Here is a 21,975-nt window from a genome sequence, read left to right on the forward strand (position 1 = left end):
GAGGCTCAAACGTGCAGCGTAACACACGAGAATGAACCTCACTGGTTCTCGCGCGTCAAGCGAACATGCTTGAGCTTCCGTTTACAACTGATGTGTGAGTTAAAGAATGTTTATGTGAATAAAAGCCTTAATTCAATCTATTTATCATATAAAGCGATCGGATCTAAACCGCTCAGATTTCATCAACATGACCTTCACTTGTGTTCCGAAGATGAACTTTCTAGGTTTTATAGAACCTTGCAGCCTGAACGCTTATGTAACCTTACAAAACCAATCCAGTGTTTCATCAAGGTCCTAAACTAAAATGATTTTTGAGATTGAATGCTGGCCTTTCTCATTCAGAAACGTATAATAGAGAGAGGTCACCTTTTTTAAAAACCTAGTCAATGAACCCCATCTGGTGAAATTCCTAAAATAAACAACATACTGAAAATGTAAATTTCATACCTACTCTTTCCCTGAGTCTATAATGGATAATCCACTGAGGCCTTTGATTAGAGTAGAGCTAAAGCGATCAAGAGAATCCATATTTTAAACCCTGGATCATTGGGAAGAAAGACAAGCAAAGCACAGTGTTCAATAGGAGAAATATTACTTAAGAAAGATTTGGGATCAGTTTCATCATTAAGCCACAGAGGCCAGCAGTGAACATGAACCAACTGTACCAACAGATATCTCCTCTGGGTAAGAGGAAATGAGAAGATTAATAGCTTGAATCAATATCTGGGTGTTTCTTTAACTAAAGGCATGTGTGGCCCTGTGGACACTGTGGATATAATTAATATATTAAAATGCAATTTACACTCTCTCTCTAATTTATTAAATTTGCACACTAAAATGTCAAACAAGATAATTCTGCCACATCTCAACTGATTTATTTTGAACTGTCATAGAAATTATGGCTATGGAAATTACATTTCAGATTTTTTTTTTTTTATTTTAATAAAATGACCGACTCCTTTGTCTTGCTAAGAGTAATTTCACAGTTGGTATTTTACATATTCTAAATAGCCTACACATATTTTCACACATTTTGCATAATTTGACCAAATTACAGCTTGATTAGAAATTATGCACAATTAAAATATTCTGCTCACAAGGTTTATTTCCTCAATAAAACAAGTAGACACGTATAGAACATTTTACATTAAAAAAAAAATATTGAAATGCTTAATGATTATTTTACCTTTTGTTTAGATTATTACCAGTGGAGCCAGTACGATTTTTATTTTAACGAAAATAAAAATAAATTCAGTAGTATATATACAAATATAAACAACTGAGAAGTGGCAGAAAAAAATATGATAGACATGGAAAACCAAGTTTCCAAGACTGGTAGCTTAAATAAAAAATAAAAAATAGTTTTTCATGACAAATAACTAACTTCTGGAACATAAATACCACAAGTTAAAGAAACACCCAAAGAATATACAGTAGTTCTGGTTCTTGCACTAATGCCTTATATCTATATTGTTAAGTCACTCGGGTCAATGTCCATATACACACTCCCCCATTGAAGCACCCATATGAACACACTCTCCGCACAAGTGCAGCTCCTTATTAATAAATAAACGGCTGTTTGTGAGGTGTTACAAGGTTGCTAACCCATGCAGAAGGAGGGCAGATAGCGAGGAAATAAAGAGTGCAAGGGAAGTGCAAGACAGACGTGCTGGAGATGTTGGCGTGTTTCCAAAGCCCCCCAGAGAAGCAGAACCCCTCCTGTACTCGGCTGTAGGAGATGCTATTTATACGCTGCTGTAATGTTTGGTATTTCCTCTGGGGATGGGGTAGGGAGAAGGCATTGTTTTCCTTGGCTGACTTTGATTGTTTTGCTGATTCTTTTTGTTGAAATGTCAAAGTCTTGCTGTTCCGTTTATGCATTTCCATTTGTGTTGAGTTGAGAAGGCCATTATTTCCCCCCACCCCCCTCACAGTCAAGCTGTTTTTGTTTTCTTTCATAAACTCCGGCTTCGCTGTGTACAGTAGCACAACGGGTTTAACTATTATATTTTAAGTTCATTCAACACCCTAGGCTTCACATTTAACACTGTGGATTCACCATGGACTAAACACTGGCAATCAAACTGAGATCAAAAGCCAGAGCCCTTCTATGAGCCTGTTCAGTTTTTTTTTTTTTTTGCATTTATATTGGCTTCGTGAAGCAACTTAGCAACTCAATTAATGCGAAAATTAAAGGTCCATGCCATTTCTTGCTATTCTGAGTTAGTAAGTACACGGCTGTTCAAAAGTTTGGTATCAGTAAGACTTTTGTAATGTTTTTGAAAGAAGTCTCTTATGCTCACCAAGGCTGCATTTATTTAAACTAAATTATTAAACTTACTACAGTAAAAACAGTAATATTATAAAATATTATTACAAATTAAAACAAAAGCTGAATTTTCAGCATCATTACTTCAGTCTTCAGTGTCACACTGATGATGCTCAAGAATCATTTCTTATTATTATCAATGTTGAAAACAGTTGTGCTGCTTAATATTTTTCTGGAAACCATGTTACATTTTTTTTTTTTTTTTTCAGGATTCTTTGATGAATAGAATGTTCAGAAGAACAGCATTTATTTGAAATAGAATGTTTTGCATTACTGTCACTTTTGTTCAATTAAATTTGTCCTTGCTTAATAAATTTATAATTCTCAAAAAAATAAAAACATAAAATCCTACTCCAAACTTTTGACTGGTAGTGTACAAGGTAGTTATTTTCAAAATGGGAAGGTTCCCCACCCATAGCATGGAAATGAAGCTACAAAATGGGCCAATCAGAAATGGTCATGGTTATAATGTCATAAGCAAAAGTACATTAGCATATGTCCACTGAAGTTTACATATCAACACCTATTCAGGGGTGCGTTTCCCGTACAACTATATAGCTCGCTGCTTAACTACCATAGTACGATGCATCGATGGAGAAATCAACTAGCTAGTCACGACTGTTTCCCGAAACCGTATATCGCAAAGTATCGTTCAACCACGTTGGTTTATGACGTCTCGCACGTGGTGGACTAATAACTTATTTTAATTAATCTGTTTGAGATCGAATTAACGCTAGATTTTGTCATATAAGCTACAGACATGGCATCTGAAGACCATTTCAATTTTTTCTCAGTTATTTTGCTTTATTACCAGACTCAATATTTGGCTCGTTCTTACATACATGTAGTAGAGCACGTTCGCACATGCGCAGTCTTCAAAAACGGTGCTTTAAATCTCTTGACAAACTAAAAGACGTAAATTACATTTGTATGTATTCTATGGGTTGTACTGAATGTCAGCTTGCTTATTTTGCTAAAGATAAGGATTTATTCAGTCTACATCTCATGTAAACTAGAAACCATGCTTCTAACCACAGCTCGAGAGCTGTCGTTCCAACCACACAAGTTTGCGATGCTGTTTGCGAACGTTCGTTGGAACGATGGTTTCGGGAAACACCAAATCGTTGAACTATGCTGATAACGACGGAACTTGCGACCATAGTTTGCTAACGATGCTTTCGGGAAACGCACCCCAGTACAACTCTGAACTTCTAAAGAGCATCAGTGCATGCCAAAGTTAGCCAATCAAAATGTCATTTACATATAGAAATCTTAAAGGTATGGTAGCAAAATTCAGCAGGTTAGATTCTTTTTTAAAATATGACTTATTTTACACAAAAGTTTCTGTATTAGTAGTGATGCATTTCCACCGGAAACAGCATTCAGGGCAGTTTGATTTCTATGATTATTCAATACTGAATGAGATAATCAACCGTCAGACAGCTAGGGAAAAAATATGCTTCAACACAATGAGCTAAAGATAGCATTCCTCAGCTAGAAACACAAACAAATGACTCGTTTGTTTTCATAATACATGGATTATGCATCGCATACATTGCAGGGAGCTTTTCAGTCATGCACCGTAATCCTGCTCTGCCTTAAGTTGGTCTGTTACTGAGCTGACGGATAGCGTAGGAGTCCCCGTTCTCTCCGCTCACACAATGGCAAAGTGAGTAAGTGTGAGTGAGCAGCCCTTCATCCCTTCTCTTCCTCCTACCTGCTTTCTGAGCCTCTGCCTGCATTCCTAACAAAGGGCCATAAATCCATGGAGCTCAGCTTAAATGTGCAGAGCTCCTTCTGCTGAGAGTCCTAAAGTAAACACGCAAAAGGTGAGAAGGAGTTATGCACATGCATTTATTTTGTGGTTTTATATGGTCATAAAAGAGTGAAGAACAGATGACGTGTATGCTGAAATATGGATTGCTGACGCTACTAAGGTCACTCACTGGCAGTGCATGTACAGCATTTGGGTGTTACTAATTCAAAGTCAATATGAAATCAACATTAACCTAATTTGCTTTCTTAACTGTCTCTGGTCTTTCCTAAATGCCTCATGATTCATAAGCACATTATGATGAAAAAATAGGTTGTTTAACTTGTTTTCATTGCTTTCTTCAAAATGTAATAACTACTCTGGCCACCTCAACTTTCCAATAGGCCACCTCAACCAATAACAGAGTAGAGCATCTCTCACCAACTCACATGCCATTCAAGCCCCATCCTACATGACTGTATTTTCCACCAAATATTTTGCTTAACTAGTAAATATATCAAATTATAGAAGTTAATATACTGCAAACAGCGTTTCATGTTGACTTTAAGGTTAAAAATGTCACACTGTATATCATTCGAAAGTTTGGGGTCAGGAAGATTTTTTTAATGTTTCTCAAAAAAAGTCTCTTATGGTCACCAAGACTGCATTTATCTAATAAACCTCGAAAAACAGTAATTACAATTAACAAAACCTGTTGTTTTTAATATATTTTAAAATGTAATTTGTGTGGCAAAGCTGAATTTTCAGCATCATTACTCCAGTGTCACATGATCCTTCAGAAATCATTCTAATATGATGATTTGGTGATCAAGAAACATTTCTTATCATTATCAATGTTGAAACCATTATACATTTTTTGAGGATTCTTTGATGAATAGAAAAGAACAATTTTTTTTTTTTTGTAACAATTTAAGTCTTTATTGCCACTTTGTAGATAGTTCGTATTTGTATATGTATATGTATTTGCCATAGTTTGTGTAGTTTGATTTTGCATGCAGCCAATAGAGACAAACTCAACAAAAGATGTGTTGCCTATTTATTTTCTTTGCACTATTTCATGGTAGAAACTTTTTTATCCAATTCGGTCCAGAGACAACAAACTCACGATTGCCAAAATATCTCTTTGCTGTGCTGTAGATTCAGTAGCAGTGCAGGAAACACTGCATATATTCTTACAGGATCAAGGTAATACTGTAAGTGTCTGTGACAACAATAATATTAATACAGTGTAAAAGGCGCACTTGTGTCTTTAGAGTTGAAAAGCACACTTTGTGTGCGTCTATAATCATAACGCTAAGCCGCACTCCACCCTGTCTGTGCTTTACCAGCCCTTGAGGATGAGGTTCTGGGATGAGGGTGGATGACGCCACTGCCTGACCACCATGCCAGGTGAGATCACAGAATGCACGCAGACACATGCATACATGCGCGCGCGGCAGGAAACTCCTGACCTCTTGCCTGCCTCAACAGCAGCACAGCCAATTACTCCCATATGCTCACCTCTTGCCTCCTCCGGCCCAGAGTCGGAGCAGATGCGGGCCTTGTGTGGTCAGAGCGGTATACACTATACGGCTGGGCGGTATGTATTGTGTCGACGACATAAACCGTCTATCGTTCTAGATTTTTTTTAATATTGTTAATATCGCGGTATATAAATATATCTAATACTTCTTAAAGTTATTGACATGTTAGAGTGATAAAGAAACATGTATGAATGAGAAAATAAATAGCGGTATATGCATGACGTTACAAAGTTTTAAAGGGGTGGTTGATTATGATTTCACTTTTCTAACTTTAGTTAGTGTGTTGCTGTTTGAGCATAAACAACATCTGCAAAGTTACAATACTCAAAGTTCAAAGCAAAGGAAGATATTTGCTTTTAAAGAAAAGGACTACAACAAACGGCTGGTTGGGACTACACTAGTGACATCACTAACCCTAGAATTTACATAAACCCCGCCCCCGGGAACACGCAGTCCATGTTGAGAAGAGGAAAAGTTGTTGTATAAGAGTACATTTGTGAGTCAGCTCAAACTTTAGCATCCATCTTTTCACATGCAATAGAAGGTCACTCTGTGTGCATCTCACAACAGTTCCTAGATGAGCGATTTATAGATTTATCATGACAGAATATCTTAATTGAAGATAGTTAACTCCACATCAGCAACATAAATTCATCAACTAACCATTCAGAGACGTCCTGTTGCATTCTACATGTTGTCACTTCTTCTTGAGTCTCTCCATCTTTGTCTGACTCCGTTTTAACATTAAAGGCAGAACAGTTTCTGTCATTTTAGTGTGTCTGCGTGAGGTAATAGCAGCTGCTAACACACACTAGCTCTTGAAACCCCGCCCTCTGCAGCAGCTCATTTGCATTTAAAGGGCCAGGCACAAAACGGTGCGTTTTTGCAAACCCTCAAAAAGTGACAACTTTAACTTGCTATATAAAAATATCTGTGGGGTATTTTGCGCTAAAACTTCATACACACACTCTGGGGACATCATAGATATATTTTACATCTTGTGAAAAGGGCATTTTACCACCCCTTTAAGCAGAATAAGCTGTGAAAAAAAAAGAACTCAATGTGTTAACACACAATGCAATAACTAACACACAAAAGCGCGGGCACAGAAGGACGCCTCTCTCAGACAGCATGCAATCCCCAATTCAGTTCTCTTTTGCAGCTTATTGCACTTGAATGGTTAAATACACACACTATTAGTGGTACAACGGATCACAAAACAAGAAATGAATCCGCGAATCACAAGGGTGGCGAACGGATACCTGGTCTGTATGGATCATGGATCAACTACGATCCATTACACCCTTACACACAATTGTCAAAATGCAAAAACAGTCGGTTATGTCTGAAGTTAACATGCACAGGATGTGTCAGTATTCGCTCTTAAAGTGACAGTAGCCTAATACATCTGCTTCTGTCTGTGTCATTAATGTTAATCAAAGACAAAGAAAATCACCCACTGCTCTTCACTGAGTAACATTTGTAGCTTTAATAAGAATCAATATATATTTAAATCATACACTAAAAACTATGCAGTGTTTGGTTATTCAATTTCTGTATTTCCTACTACACGTTAAACAAACTTACTGTACCTGTACTGTGTTTGTCTTATTGTTCTTATTTTTAATAACACAAATAAAATATAACTTTATTGTGATATATATCATTATCGTGAAATAGCACTTCTCCTTTTGTGAAATAAGTGAAATATGAATACATTTTTGTCATATCAACCACCACTAATGCCAAGGTGTCAAACAACAAAGCACAACATCTGATCAACTGAAGATCTAATCGTTTATGTTGACATAGCATCAAATTTGTAATCTGACAGCATAAATGATGAATAGCCTCCAAGGGCAAAACTTAAATGGATTTCAGGGGGTTCCCTCCAAATCAGCACTGAAAATGTGAAAAAGTACACAGATTCTGCCTGTCACTACTAATTATAACAGCTTATCGAATGGTCTAAACATTCCCAGAGCACTTACAATCCCATAATTTGAAATGGATGTGCTAGTGGTTTGGGTCTCTATGGAGACTTCTCTGGCACCGAACACACCAGAGCCCATTTCCTGCTGAGCTGCTGTTTGCCTGAGGAAGTGGCAGAGCTGCAGTGAAACAGCCGGTACATGAGCACCCAGCCTCAGGGTCAACAGTCCTGTGAGAGTCAACCGTCCATCTCACCTCCAGCGTCTCACAGCTCAGCACTCTCTTTGGGAGCGGCAGAATGGAGATCAACATTGGCAGAAAATCCAATTAAGCCTCATTATTTTGTTCAGAATACACTCAGAAATGTGACATACACAAACTGCAAGTTAGAAGCGGTACAAGAATAGCCCCAGGACCGAAAGCAGAGTGAAAGCATCCAGTGTGGTTCAGAGGTGGAAGTACTGCATCTCATGATTTCACAGGAAGATTTGATCTAAGGGTTGTTTCGGTGTACCACGTCTCTAATTGGAACTATATAACAAAAATATGGTCAAACAACTAAAAGAATATTTGCTGTTATCATGAAAATTCCAGAACGGGAACGGTTTGTAATCGTGCCGTGCCATGACGTACCAGGCTCAAGGGGAAACATAACTGGAACCGTTCCTTGCCATTCTTAGAACGGTTCGGCCAGACGGTGGAAAAGCGGCTCTGAATTATACACACTCGGTATGGCACTGTGGAATAACCAAGGAGTTGAACAGGATCATCACGCCCTGCATAAAACATTTAAAATGGGAGCATGTGATCAATATGCAACAACTTCATTAGGCACACAATGACCTTACCCTACAAAGCACTGAGATTTACGCCTCCCTTCTGTGAGCAGCAAGAGCGACCTGATCAGTGCAACGCCTGTGCAAAATGTACCCTTCACGCTTATCTCAGAGCCAGTGCAATCCAGACGCGGTCCCCAGTCGGCCCCTCTAGAGGCTCTCAACAGAGCTCTATGTGAGCTGAATTTAAGGGCCATATGATGTACTACTGCTGCTGATGAATCCCCCTAATATTTCAATTCAACTCTCAATTTCACTTTTATTGGAATTTCTTCCAAAAATTGTCTTGCATCTCACAGCATTCACTGTCTCAGATAAATACACTTCAGTACCACATCAATACAATAAACACCATTAATTCTAATAACAATACATAAATACCAGGGCTATCGATTGAACGCGTTAGTTATGGAAAAAAATAACACGTTAAAATGATTAACGCATTTAACGCACCAGCGAGTAAATGATGACAGATTTTTCATTTTGGGGTAAACTATGCCTTTAACACCTATTTAAAATGAAACTCATGTCACATGGCATTATTTATGCAAATGTAATTGCAGTGTAAATGCATTCATGCAACCTCTGAGCTGAAATAAACGATCTATAAATATATTTAAATAAATTCAGATGCCTGGTGATGGCCATTGTAGCCTAAAAGTTTTAAAACAGAATAATGACTTTAAATGATCTTTTAGGGTTAATTTCTCAGCCAAATTTGATGTGCGATTAATTATATTATTTAATCAGCACATCATGGAATTAAATATACATATATATATGTGACCCTGGACCACAAAACCAGTCACATAAATTGAGATTTATACATCATCTGAAAGCTGAATAAATAAGCGTTTTATTGATGTATGGTTTAATAGGATATGACAATATTTGGCAGAGATATTTGAAAATCTGGAATCTGAGGGTGCAAAAAAATCTAAACATTGAGAAAATCACCTTTTAAGTTTGTGCTAGTGCTGCATTCACTCACAAAAATAAATGTTTTATATATATTTACAGTAGGAAACTTACAAAATATCTTCATGGAACATGATCTTTACTTAATATCCTAATCATTTTCGGCATAAAAGAAAAATCGATCATTTTGATTCAATACAATGTATTATTGGCTATTGCCATAAATATACCCGTGCGACTTATGACTGGTTTTGTGGTCCAGGGTCACATATATACTGTATATGTATGTTTGTATATATGTACATATATGTATATATATCTGTATATACAGTATACACACACACACACACACACACACACGCACAAAGATTTAGAAGGGTCTCATAAATTAAATAATTCTATAAATCGACCTACACTACTTCCACTGTATGTTTGTTTTTGAATGCATTCAGCATCCAGGCTATTTTTGTGCAACTCATTTTTATCTCCTCACAATTCAATTCAACCTGCAAGCAATACAGGTGAAATATGATTTCTTTTGCCATGTAGAATCAGAAGCAGCTGAATAGCCACAAGCTCTGTGTAACTGGCCACAATGGATGCAACAGATCATTTCACCATCAGTGACAAATAATGGAGTGAAAGATGGAGCACATCTGCAGTACTGGACAGAAAGTTTGCATGTACAGTAGACTAAAAATATCCCTCTAACTGTTAACGACAGAAAGGGTGCAAGCTCTGAACGCTGTGAAAAAGTTATTGTTTCTGTTTAGTGTGGTTAAAACAGAGTTGCTCATGGAATGCTGACAACAATGCAAACTCATAAAATCCAGCCACACCTCCCTGCTGCCAATGAAGGGAGGTTAAACGGCCTAAAAACTCATGATTTAGGAATTGCAATGCATCTTAAGCATAGTAATGCACAAAGAATCATTTAGGCTACTCAAGACTATGATTATGATTAGGGATGGGCTATATATAAATTAATTTTATTCAGCAAGGAAGAAGAAGATTTCTATTTCAAAAAGAGGCCATTCCTTTGAACTTTCTATTCATCAAAGGATAATGTAAAAAAAATAATAATATGATTTTAGGGTTTAAAGTGAAGATTTTTTTCCCCCAGCAAGCGCAATTACAATTATACAATTAAATGACAAAATGTCAATTTGTGGTTGCCTTTTGAACGCACAATAGTCCATCATACCTCTGTTCATGTCCTAGACGCAAAAACAATGGCGAGGTACAAAAGAAGCATAGTTCAACCCATTTAGCCTTGTTACCCAGAACCTCATATCATCTCATTACGCTCTTATTCATGTGTAATTCAGCTGAGACGGACGTGTCATGTCACGAGTCACAGGAGCGTAAAAATGAGGTGCTTTCAAAACAAGTGTATGCTCACTCTTTCTGTTTGTTTTGCTCAGAGAGTCGCAGTGGAATAAAAGTCATGTTTTGTTTTTTTAAGGGCTAACGGTCCATATTTTAGCTGGCAGTAAGCTAAGTCTGTACAAAAGAACATGAAGGGCCTGACAGCCATGGTGTACATGACTATATCACTTTTATGTATTCTGGTCATAAATGTTAAATGGTTTAGCACTATGAGCTATGTAAGCCAACAGTGTTGCTCTTTCATCAAAGACGCAAATCAGATCAATCTGCCACAAAATATTTAAAAAATGACAGCTGCTAAATGACATTTTAATGACCTTCAACTCGGGGTCTGCCTACAGGGTGTTCCGCATGCCAGAGGAACAAACAAACCCCCATAATACCTGCTTTCTGTTAAAGGACTTTGACAGCCTTTGATAAAAGCTCAACAAAAGAACCACGCTTATTATATTGTACAAAGAAGTGTAAACAATCACTTCCAAATCAAAAACAGCTGAGGTATGAAAACAATTGAGCTGAGGTCCTGTGATATAAACGGATCCAAACCGCCGTTTATGGATTTATGCTCTGATTTGGAAAAGTAGCATGAGTTTCCAACAATCAAAAACCAGTGAGTAATGCTAATATTAAAAAATAAATAATAATAATAATAAAAAAAAAAAACTACAACCAACATTTTTAGAGTGATACACACAGTTTCAGGCAGGTAGGCTTGTTAAATGAATTTCAATTTCATATAAATTATGTTTATAAATGTACTATAAATGGATAAACACTTAAAGGTACAGACTCATATAACAATGTAGCTGATCACAAGTAGCATATACTATATATCCCTTAAACGCAAAAATAAATAAAATAAAGATGTTTTACAGTTAGAGTAAGACATGCACATAAGGCACTTGTTTATGAAGGTGCAGTATTTTTTTATTATAATGTAATTTATTTTAATTATTTTACAAGGCTACATGTTGTGGCCCCCTTTAAATGTTCTAGTGGGCCCCGGATCCCAGGTTCAAACCACATCTTTGACAAAAAAAAAAAAAAAAAAAAAAAACGATAAAAAGTTTCCAAAGGTGTTGAACAAAAAAGAAAAGCAATAGTATAATAAAAAATAAAATAATAAAAATATACAATTTTAATCTTAACATAGTCTATACGTTAAAGACACTATTACTTAAAAGCCACAGTATTGTTGTCCTTTCTCTTATTATGAAGTCTATACTAAAAGAAACGCTGAGTTTCTCAGGGATGTTTTGACGCAATGGTAACGATATGCGCAAATCCTCCAAATGTTCACATAATGACATTAATCATCCCTTTATTTCTGTCTACAGGAGAACATCACTGCTGATCGCTACAATACAATGTTAGTCAGCATCACAAAACAGACGTTTATCTAGACAACGTCGAAATAAAGCGCAACAGCAAACTGGCAGGTTAAGAAGTAAAACACACCGACTGTTACGTGCGTTGTTCTCAATATCTAGCGAGTCCACTACATAGACAGCATTTCGAAGCGCCTACGATGCCACAAAACACCGTCTAGGTAAGCAGCTCAGTAGGTTTTGCAACACAGCCCTGGTTCAAAGAATTATTAAAACTTCTCCGCTATTAGTTTACTTCAGGATGCATTAAACTATCCTCCGTCTGACAGAGTTTAAATCCTGTCCAAAGCGCAACTAACTACAGCACAGCGAGACATACGACCACATACTCACATACCAGCTTTAAATGTCGAACATTCTTTTCTTCTGTCATCTTGAAAGAAACCAAAAGGAGACACAAAAGAAATATTGATATCAGAAACAAGTGTTACTGTCTCGACGCGCAGTCCTCTGCGACGCAGTATGTCTCGAGAACGCAACTTTAGAGAAATGAGTGCAGAGCGAGAGCAGACAGACAGGCAGACAATCGCAGGAAACCGGGCTCCTCCCACCGGCTACACACGCGCAAAGAGTCTCCCGAATGATGGCTATGAGCGGCTACGGGCTCCTTCCAGTCAGGCTCTCCTTATTGACAGGGTCATTCATCACCAGAAGGCACTCCTGCGTCTCTATACGGTTAGCAATATCAACCATAAAAGGAATTATGTATGTTATGGTCGGCTGTGGTGAACCGGCAAGGAGCTGCCATGACCCATTTGTTACACCTCGCGTATAACTGTGCCTAAACCCGTTGAGAGATGATATAAGATAGCATATTATTAACGAGAATCCCACAGAGATTTATGGTAAACAGAATTACTCATGGACAGCTATGAGAACAAATACTATGATGATAAAGAGGGTCATTTGCTTGTCTCAGTTAGGGGTTTACAGCAAACGGGAGACTGAGGCTAGTTGGCATGGCACTTTTTCCCCCCTCTGGTGAATTATATTATTTCTATATAAGCACTTAAGTCTTGACTTCAAAAAAGCTATTGTACAGTGATATGAAAAAAGGTAAATGACCATAAATTTATATTTAGTGGCTTGTCACAATGGGATTAGACAAACTATAGGCTTTTCAGCCGAATTTAAGAGACACCCCTCGCTGCAGCCTGTAGCACGATGACGTAGCTGGATGATCCAATACATACTGGATGGAGGTGTGTTTGGGTTATAATTCGCATTCCATGCGCTGGTCTTAAGTGCTCAATATTGTATTGAGATGATGTTCTAACCTGTGCAGTAGTAGTAGCAGCCTACTGATAAATAGTAATAAGTAATTATTGATGAATAAGTAATTATTTACATAAATGTGATGCTTTCCTAGTTTCTCTCTACATACATGCAAAATAGTTAATTTTACAACATTTTAAATCACATAATTTTAAACCTAAACGTAATGGATTTAATGCGTGTATACAGAACATTTTAAAATAAAGCCATTTTATTTTATTCAGGTCATATTTGCTTTTGAGTGGAAGCAAAAATGAGTCAAGTAATTGTCTCTGTAATTTTAATCCTAGAGGTAGGCCTACAATACAATACGGTCTGTAAACAACTTAAAATACCAGGACACCGTATCAAATCAATAAGGGACGGGATTTGTCCCGTATTTTTCATTAGGCACACACATAGTTGAATAAAAACAAGGATTTTGCAGTATGGATAATACTAATAGCAAATATAAAGAAATCAATTTCACAATAAGTAGTAGAGAAGCTCTTTACATGATTGCATTTTAGCGTCTTTGTTTCTATAGCGACGAAGTCGACGGAGTTTTATGTACATACATCATGCCATGAAAAAAAAACAACAACTGAATTTAAGTTTAATATACAAACTGATCACAGCAGTCAGATCACGCAGTTGTCACTCAAGTGATCATTTATATTTAACTTAAATTCAGTTTTTTTTATTTTTTTTATTTGTACAGACCAAAACACACCACCGCGCATGCGCGTTCAGTACGTATTGGATCATCCAGCTACGTCATCGTGCTACAGGCTGCAGCGAGGACCTCTTGGAATTTAAAGGGATTCACTCCAAAATTGTGTCATCATTTACTCACCCTCATGTTGTTCCAAACCTGTATGAGTTTATTTCTTATGTTGAACACAAAAGAAGATATTTTGAAGAATGTTGATAACTAGATAGTTGGCGGAAGCCGTTGACTTTCATTTTATTATTTTTTCCTATAGAAGTCAATGGTGACCGTCAAATATCTGGGCCCGTATTCATAAAGAATCTTAATGCAAAGAGTAGCTCCTAGTGACAAAATTCTAAGAAAATTCTTAGAAATGTGGGCGTTTACTCTTAAAATTAAAGAAAAAATCCTAGTAAAGAAAAAAGTAATTCAGAAAGCATCTTAACCCTTAAAAGAGGTCTTAAAGCTACAATATGCAAGAATTTTTTGCCGCTAGAGGGCGCTACATTCCAAACAACAACAACGGCGTAGCTTGATGACGATGTGAAGGAGCGTGGAATGATGGGAACTGTCGTTTTAAACTCCACCGTGGATGTAAATCAGTCAGACGGGAATCGAAAAATCATGTTCATGGATGAGGCTAAGTTCTTTTTTTATAATGACATGCTTTTTGTGGCGAGGGGGGCGTGGTTCAGCGCGGTCTGTAATGGGAGAGAGAAGAGACGAGCGTGGGACGCAAGTAGGTCAAGTGCAAATGACGAACAACTGTGTCTTATTGCTGTGATCCGCGTGGAGAGACCGCTTATAAGCCGCGCTGGAACGAGAGAGAGACTGAAGAGAAAATTGGACGCAGAGAAAGAAAACCGGTGGATCCGAGCTCTCATTTTTGAACTGTTTTGTGCCGCCGCGGTTGCCACGGTGAATGCGCGTTGTGCACGACTTTTGTTTGTTTTGCTTTATTTTAATAAAGTACGAGTCCCAGTCACGCCGACCCCTGTCTTCTTCCTTCCTGACTCTTAAACCTCATCACACTTTTATTTCATTAAAATGAATTAACCGCAAGAAAAGTAAGGTTTAATACTAAATTGGTTATCATAGATGTTACTGTATGTCGAATTCATTGTTGTGATAACGCGGCGCAGTTTTACGTTTTCTAAACAATTTTTGTAAAAGTACATTCGAACATACCCACATAATTTGCCAAAATACTGATTAATCTTTATGTATAACACATGCTATATTTATTTACATGGCCATAAACACCAGACGTGATAAACAATGTCAATAAACTAAACACAAATCTAAAGCAATAATACTTCCCTTACATAAACATAACTATTACCGAATGCTACATTTGGAAAATATAAAATTAAGCATGCTTTGTCGACAGAACCAGCTGCAATCAGTAAAGAATAATTGTGTTCCATAACGACAGCAAGAAACAAGCTAACGTATGTTGCTTGATAGACGCTACAACTACAACTTCCGCATTTGTCCAGGACTCCACGGAGTACGAGCGGAAACCGAGGGTAATGCGGATGTGACGCAATTGATTGGCGACTCCCAGCTCCCCCCTGCTCTAACGCTCTAAAAATAGTTGGAAACATTTGGGATATTGTAAGTAATCAACTTAACAAAATATATAACACTGGCCTTGAGATTATGGGATATTTTAATGCAAAATTCTTGCATATTGTACCTTTAAGGTCAAAATTGTTAGGAGCACGGACAAGGACTTTTAAGAGGCTTAAGAGTTTCTTTAGCAGATGAGAAAATGGCAGAAAGACAAAGAGGGAGAAGAAATGTGTTGCAGACAATGGATGACAGTGAGTTAATAAGACGCTATAGATTAGAGACACAGCGCAGAAATGCCATAGCGCCAGAAATGAAAGTAATCACTACATTATGATATTTGGCAACTGGGAAAATTCCATGTTTGATACATTAAAACCAACATTCAAACCACCACTTAAATAGACATGCCAGCAATCAGTGTAAATGAAAAGAGTGGAACAATTTGTATCATTCTAAGCCAATCAAATACCTTATAGGAAATTAAAAGCATGGTAAATAAAAAAAAGGATTTATATACACATATAGTGTGTGTGTGTGTGTGTGTGTGTGTGTGTGTGTGTGTGTGTGTGTGTGTGAGAGAACGGTCAAATAGGAAAAATTATGCATGTAATTTCAAAGTGAAGGCTTAGAGACCCTATACTTAAAATCACTTTTTTTTTTTTTTTTTTTTTTGGACAACCAACCAATCACAGTCTTCAAAAGATTGTGTCATACATAGCAACGGGGTCAACCCCGCCTCCTTACTAAGATGAAAGTTTTTGTCTTTTCCTTACTCAGAGTTGCTCTCAGATCGGTCCCGAATCGCTTTTAAGCTAAGACTCCTACGTAAAAGTTTTTAAGCTAAATGAAGAGTTTTCTTAGAGGATTCTTAGAATCTTTATGAATACGGGCCCTGGTTACTAACAAAATAAAAACCTTCAAAATAAAGTATCTTCTTTTGTGTTCAACATAAGAAAGAAACTCATACGGTTTGAAACAACTTGAGGGTGAGCAAATGATGACAATTTTCATTTTTGGGTGAACTATCCCTTTAAGCAGTCAAACAGATATGAAACATCAAATATGTAAAAGATAACAATATCAAACCATTGTTTAGCCAACAAAAACTAATACTAATCAATACATTCTAACTTTATATAAATTACACTGTAACTGACTTAACTTTAAATAAATAAAATAACTATTAAACATGTGTGACAACTTGCCCCAAGCTATAGCAAAAACATTATCATACCGTACAAGGTCTGGGCTGCATTTCCCAAATGCATCGCAATCCTAAGTTGATCGGTGAACAATTGCCACCAATGGTCTCTACAATCAGCTTACAATGCTTTTGGGAAAAGCAGCCCTGGTTCTGGTTCTCAAATTTGATTGGCAGAGCTCCTCAAGACAGACTACCTGATTACACTTTAAAAAGCTATAAAATCCCCTACAAATTACTTCAATGCATAACAAGAATGTACCATATTAAATACACAACCTGCAGTTGGAGTTTATTAGCAACATCCTGATTTTCAGCTAAGCAATGTGAACCTAATTTCCTGGGTTTTTTTTTTTCTTTTTTTTTTCTGGGAAAAACCTTGCAAATTGAAGTAGACACATGGTATTAGCTTTTAAAATATGAGCACACCCCCCGTTGAGGGCATCCTACTGAGATAAGGCCATGCTGTCCTACCACTTGGCTCTCAATTAATGTCTGAAGTGTTATGTGAGACCACTCAAAACAACGAAAAATTCAAAACAAACAATTGCTAATTGCTTCCTGGGTTGTTAGTCCAGAAATATACAGTCTCACGGCACTGCTGACAAAACAATTTACACTTGCACTTACAACAGAGTTCAGAAATCAAGGGCACTTGCTTCTAACTGGCAAGTATGATGGACCCTGCAGCGGAGGTTCAACGAGAGCCATAGGTGCAGCGTACCCACGGTCAACTGAGCAAACAAGACTTCTAAATACTGTATAAAGAGATTTCATTGAATGATATTAGTAAAAAAAAATTAAAAAGGTAGCTAAATAAATAAATGTGCTATGAACTATACTGAGACATTTTCCATTGATTTCTTATTTGCAGCTGCTGAAAAAGTCTTTATGGCAGGGGTGCCCAATACTGTTCATGCAGATCTTCCTTCCTGCAAAGTTCAGCTCCAACCCTAATCAAATACACCTGAACCAGCTAATTAAGATCCTTAAAGGGATGGTTCGGAGGAAAATCAACCTAGGGTCCTTTGCACCATGACCTCGAGCCAAACACCCCACCAGAAGCCTTTTTTCCCTTGGTTGAACATTATTAAAGTTAGAGCTTATTTAGAGAAATCAGCCGGATGGCTTAGTGCAGGCGCTAACGGATCCAAGGATGTATCTCGTAAATTACCCCACTAATAATGCCCAGAATGGTACCAAACGTATACAGTAGTACAAATAGGTTCTGTACAAGAATACAGTTCTGAGCGGGGCGAGGCGCAGAGGAAGAGCGATCTTGACGAGGGCTGGAGGGAGCGACGGGGCGTCACATAGCTCATCGTTTTCACGCGCTCCTGCGTCTCGGAGAAACACTCCGTGACTGACTCCACGGCATCACCAAAGAGGCCGGAGGGAGTGACTGGTGCGTTAAGGAGCGTCTCACGGTCCGCGTCCGTCAGGTCAGCTAGGGTTAACCACAGGTGCCTGTTAAAGACGATCATTAAACCCATGGAGCGGCCGATGGCCTGGGCGGAATGCTTGATCGCCATAAGCGCGAGGTCTGTCGCCGCGTGCAGATCCTTGATGATGTCAGCGCCCGTGACGCTGCCATCCAGGGACTGTAGAAGTTTGGCCTGGAACACCTGCAGTATAACCATGGAGTGAAGAGCAGATGCTGCTTCGCCCGCAGATGCGTAGGCCTTGTCAGCCTGGTGGGCCGTGAATCTGCACGGCTTAATTAATAATAATAATTCATTACATTTATATAGCGCTTTTCTAGGCAGGCCTACTCAAAGCGCTTTTTACATGAAAGGGGGAATCTCCTCAACCACCACCAATGTGCAGCATCCACTTGGATGATGCGACGGCAGCCATATTGCGCCAGAACGCCCACCACACACCAGCTTACTGGTGGAGAGGAGACAGTGATGAAGCCAATCAGTATATGAGGATGATTAGGCGGCCATGATGGACAGAGGCCAAGGGGCAAATTTGGCCAGGATGCCGGGGTTACACCCCTACTCTTTTTCGAAGGACATCCTGGGATTTTTAATGACCACAGAGAGTCAGGACCTCGGTTTAACGTCTCATCCGAAGGACGCTGCTCATTGACAGTATAGTGTCCCCATCACTACACTGGGGTGTTAGGACCCAGACAGACCATGGGTGAGCGCCCCCTGCTGGCCTCACTAACACCTCTTCCAGCAGCAACCTGGTTTTCTCAGAAGGTCTTCCATCCAGGTACTAACCAGGCTCAGCCCTGCTTAGCTTCAGTGGGTAACCAGTCTTGGGCTACAGGGTGATATGGCTGCTGGCACAAGGCTTGGGCGGCAGGCTAAGATCCGTGCTCAGAGAAGAAGAGGTGCGTGGCGAAAGCTTGCGTACTTTGCGACAATTGGCCAGCTGTTCCAACTGGCGTTAGCCCATAAGATTTCAACAAAAGTGGAGAAGGGAGGAGTTCCCGTAGCGTTGCTACGCAATGTAGAGTTACCGCTCTCGAAAGGGAACAGCTTATAAATCTAAGTGATGTTTTTTTAAATGTAAAAATGCAATGAAGGATTAGTGTTAGGGGACAGAATGTACAGTTTGTACAGTATAAAAATCATTATGTCTATGGAAAGTCCCCATAAAACATGAAAACACAACATGAGGTAGTACAGTTTGTTCTTGCCACCTAATATGAGTGTTTTCCTAAAGCAGCCAATATGCAAACTGACTGTGGTTTAGTCAACAGAGAGGCCCAGTGAGGCCTGATATAAAATGCTTGTGGTCATGTAGATGAAGAAAAACACTGTGTTTTCCGAATGCTTGCTGCCATATGACACACCCATTGCAAGAGGAAAACCTGTCAGACTTGTAAAGTTTATTCCACTCTGAGGGGAGATGATACATCCGAAGACATTACAGCAACATAAAAAGCAGTGTCTGCGGTCATCTGACGTAACAAAGACAATTTCTGCAAGAGCTTCGTCGAGAAGCTTTCAAGTCCAGATGGGGGAAAATTATTATAATGTGGAGAATAAATCAATTTGTATTTTGCTGGAGTGTGGTAATTTTTGAGAGGGAGCGCTCTCAGAAACTGTCCTTTTCATTTCATGATGAATTCATTCATTCTAGTCAAAGAGTCTAGTGCCGCCTGCATGCCTTGAATGCTTCTGAGACATTCCTGCCATTCTTTTCTCTTTTTTTAAATTTTATTTCAGAGGATGAAATATTACAAGCTGCTGATCAACGGTTTGAGAAGCCTGGGTGAAAGAATGAGGGTAAAACTCTAGCTGACAGGAAGCACAATGACATGAAGGCTGCTTACATAACAGATCATCATCAACACATCAGCATGAAGATCCAGGGGAAACGCATCACCGCCCCTTTTTTACTCCGTCTGTTGACTATCTGAGGTGGGCGACAAGCTGCCTCCACACGCCCTCATGCGTCGGAAACACAGGAGATGGATCAGATCGGCTTTCAAGTTAGATATGTTAATGAAACTTTCAAACACATTCAACGGATGGATGCTCCAAAATATTTAAATTGGAGGCAGGGTTAGGTGACAATGAGCCAATCAAGCCTCTGAGAAGATACAACAACAATAACAAAAAGAAAAAAAAAAGAAAACCGTTTGATTGCAGCAGAAATAGAAAGTGGTTGAAGTTCACAGGAAGCTGTGGAGCTAAAGACAGATGGGCTGTCCAGTTCTGGTTGGTTTATAAAACCACTGACTTTCATCTGAGTTTGAGCTGAACCACAACGTGCACAAAATCACAAACAGAACTTTCCCACTGTTCTTAAAGCATGTCTGTTCCTGTTTTAGAACAGTTTGACCATGTCCTGATTAGCACTGTGTAGCTATACACAAGTTGGTTTCTTGAACAACCAGTGGGTGCTGCCATGATCACCCCCTATTTCCGTTGGCCAGTTTTCTGTGTCTGTTCATTGCACAGGTTACACACCACTGGAGCCATTTGAAAGCTTTTTTTTTTTTTTTTGAAAGACATTTGCGAGTTTATATCTCGTAATTCGGTCTTTTTATCTCAGTTACGTGATATAAAGTCGCAATTGTGAGTTATAAAGTCAGAATTGCATGATATAAAGTCGAAATTGTGTTATAAAGTCAGAATTGTAAGATATAAACTCGCAATTCTGAGGAAAAAAGTATTGTTTTTCCTTAATTGGACTTTATAACATGCAATTTTGAGTTTATATCTCGCAATTCTGACTTTATAACACACAATTGCGACTTTATATCATGCAATTCTGACTTTATATCTTTATATGTTAACACACAATTGTGAGATAAAAAGTCGCAATTATCTTTTAAAACATTTTATTCTGTGGCGGGAACAAGCTTCCATAGAAAGGTCACACAGGTCCAGTGTGTAAAATTAAAATACATAGAAATTAAACTTGCCATAGTCCTGCTTTATGCATATGATTATAGACCAGGCTTAACATATAGCCTAGGTATTTCTGTATTTTATAGAACAGTTAGTTGTGGTAAAGGCCTCTGATTTGTAAATAATACAAAACTCCAGTTTTTTTAAAACTCTTGACCTAACAGCTATGGAATAAAATGCCTGTTTACCATTGTGGACTACAATTTCTGTTCCACTGCAACATTCTGTTATGTCAAGGACTATATCTTCTAGCAGAAGCATGACATTTTCTGTAATGCATTTGCTTAAAAAAAAATAATATTTGAGTTAAATAAAATCAACATGCACAATATGGCACACATCTAGTACTCTGTTATTTTAAGTATTTTCAATAAATCATTTCTGCATAGTTTTGTATTTACAAGTATAGTGTGTACTGTACTTGACACGATGTTAAGTGCTTGTCTTGTAAAATTTTTTTATATTTTCTGCACCGCAGCTTCGTCAGACTTTATTTCACTGTAACTCCCACACTACCGTAGAGAGATGGCAATAGACCCACTTTGATTTTTCTTCTAAGCAAGCACTTCATTTAGATGTTTTAGAAAACAACAACCTTTAACTAATGGAATAACACATTGTGAATGTAAAATACTCTAGAAAATGACAACATCCTTGCAAAAAAATAAAAAAATAAAAAAATAAATAGTTAAGCATATAGAAATAGTTAAGAATAAAAGAAGCACAGTATATTTTTATATTCTATATGTTGTTGTGTATCTTGGTTAT

At 38.0% G+C, this 21,975-nt stretch overlaps 1 protein-coding gene across 7 annotated transcripts in view; it reads right to left on the bottom strand.

Annotated features, from left to right (window-relative positions):
- mid2 (midline 2) overlaps nt 1-21,975 on the bottom strand; it is a 158,236-nt gene that overhangs the window by 84,992 nt on the left and 51,269 nt on the right. For 2 of the 7 annotated variants that reach the window (XM_084430324.1, XM_084430320.1), the window contains exon 1: nt 12,427-12,631. The exons of 3 other annotated variants lie outside the window; for them this stretch is intronic. The gene's annotated coding sequence lies outside the window, so the exon portion shown is untranslated. Of the gene's footprint in view, nt 1-12,426; nt 12,632-21,975 lie in introns of those variants that run through there. 2 more of the 7 variants (XM_084430325.1, XM_084430321.1) reach the window with 1 other exon arrangement.

This window comes from Rutilus rutilus (assembly GCF_951802725.1).
Source record: "Rutilus rutilus genome assembly, chromosome: 14".
Classification (NCBI taxonomy): Eukaryota; Metazoa; Chordata; class Actinopteri; order Cypriniformes; family Leuciscidae; genus Rutilus; species Rutilus rutilus.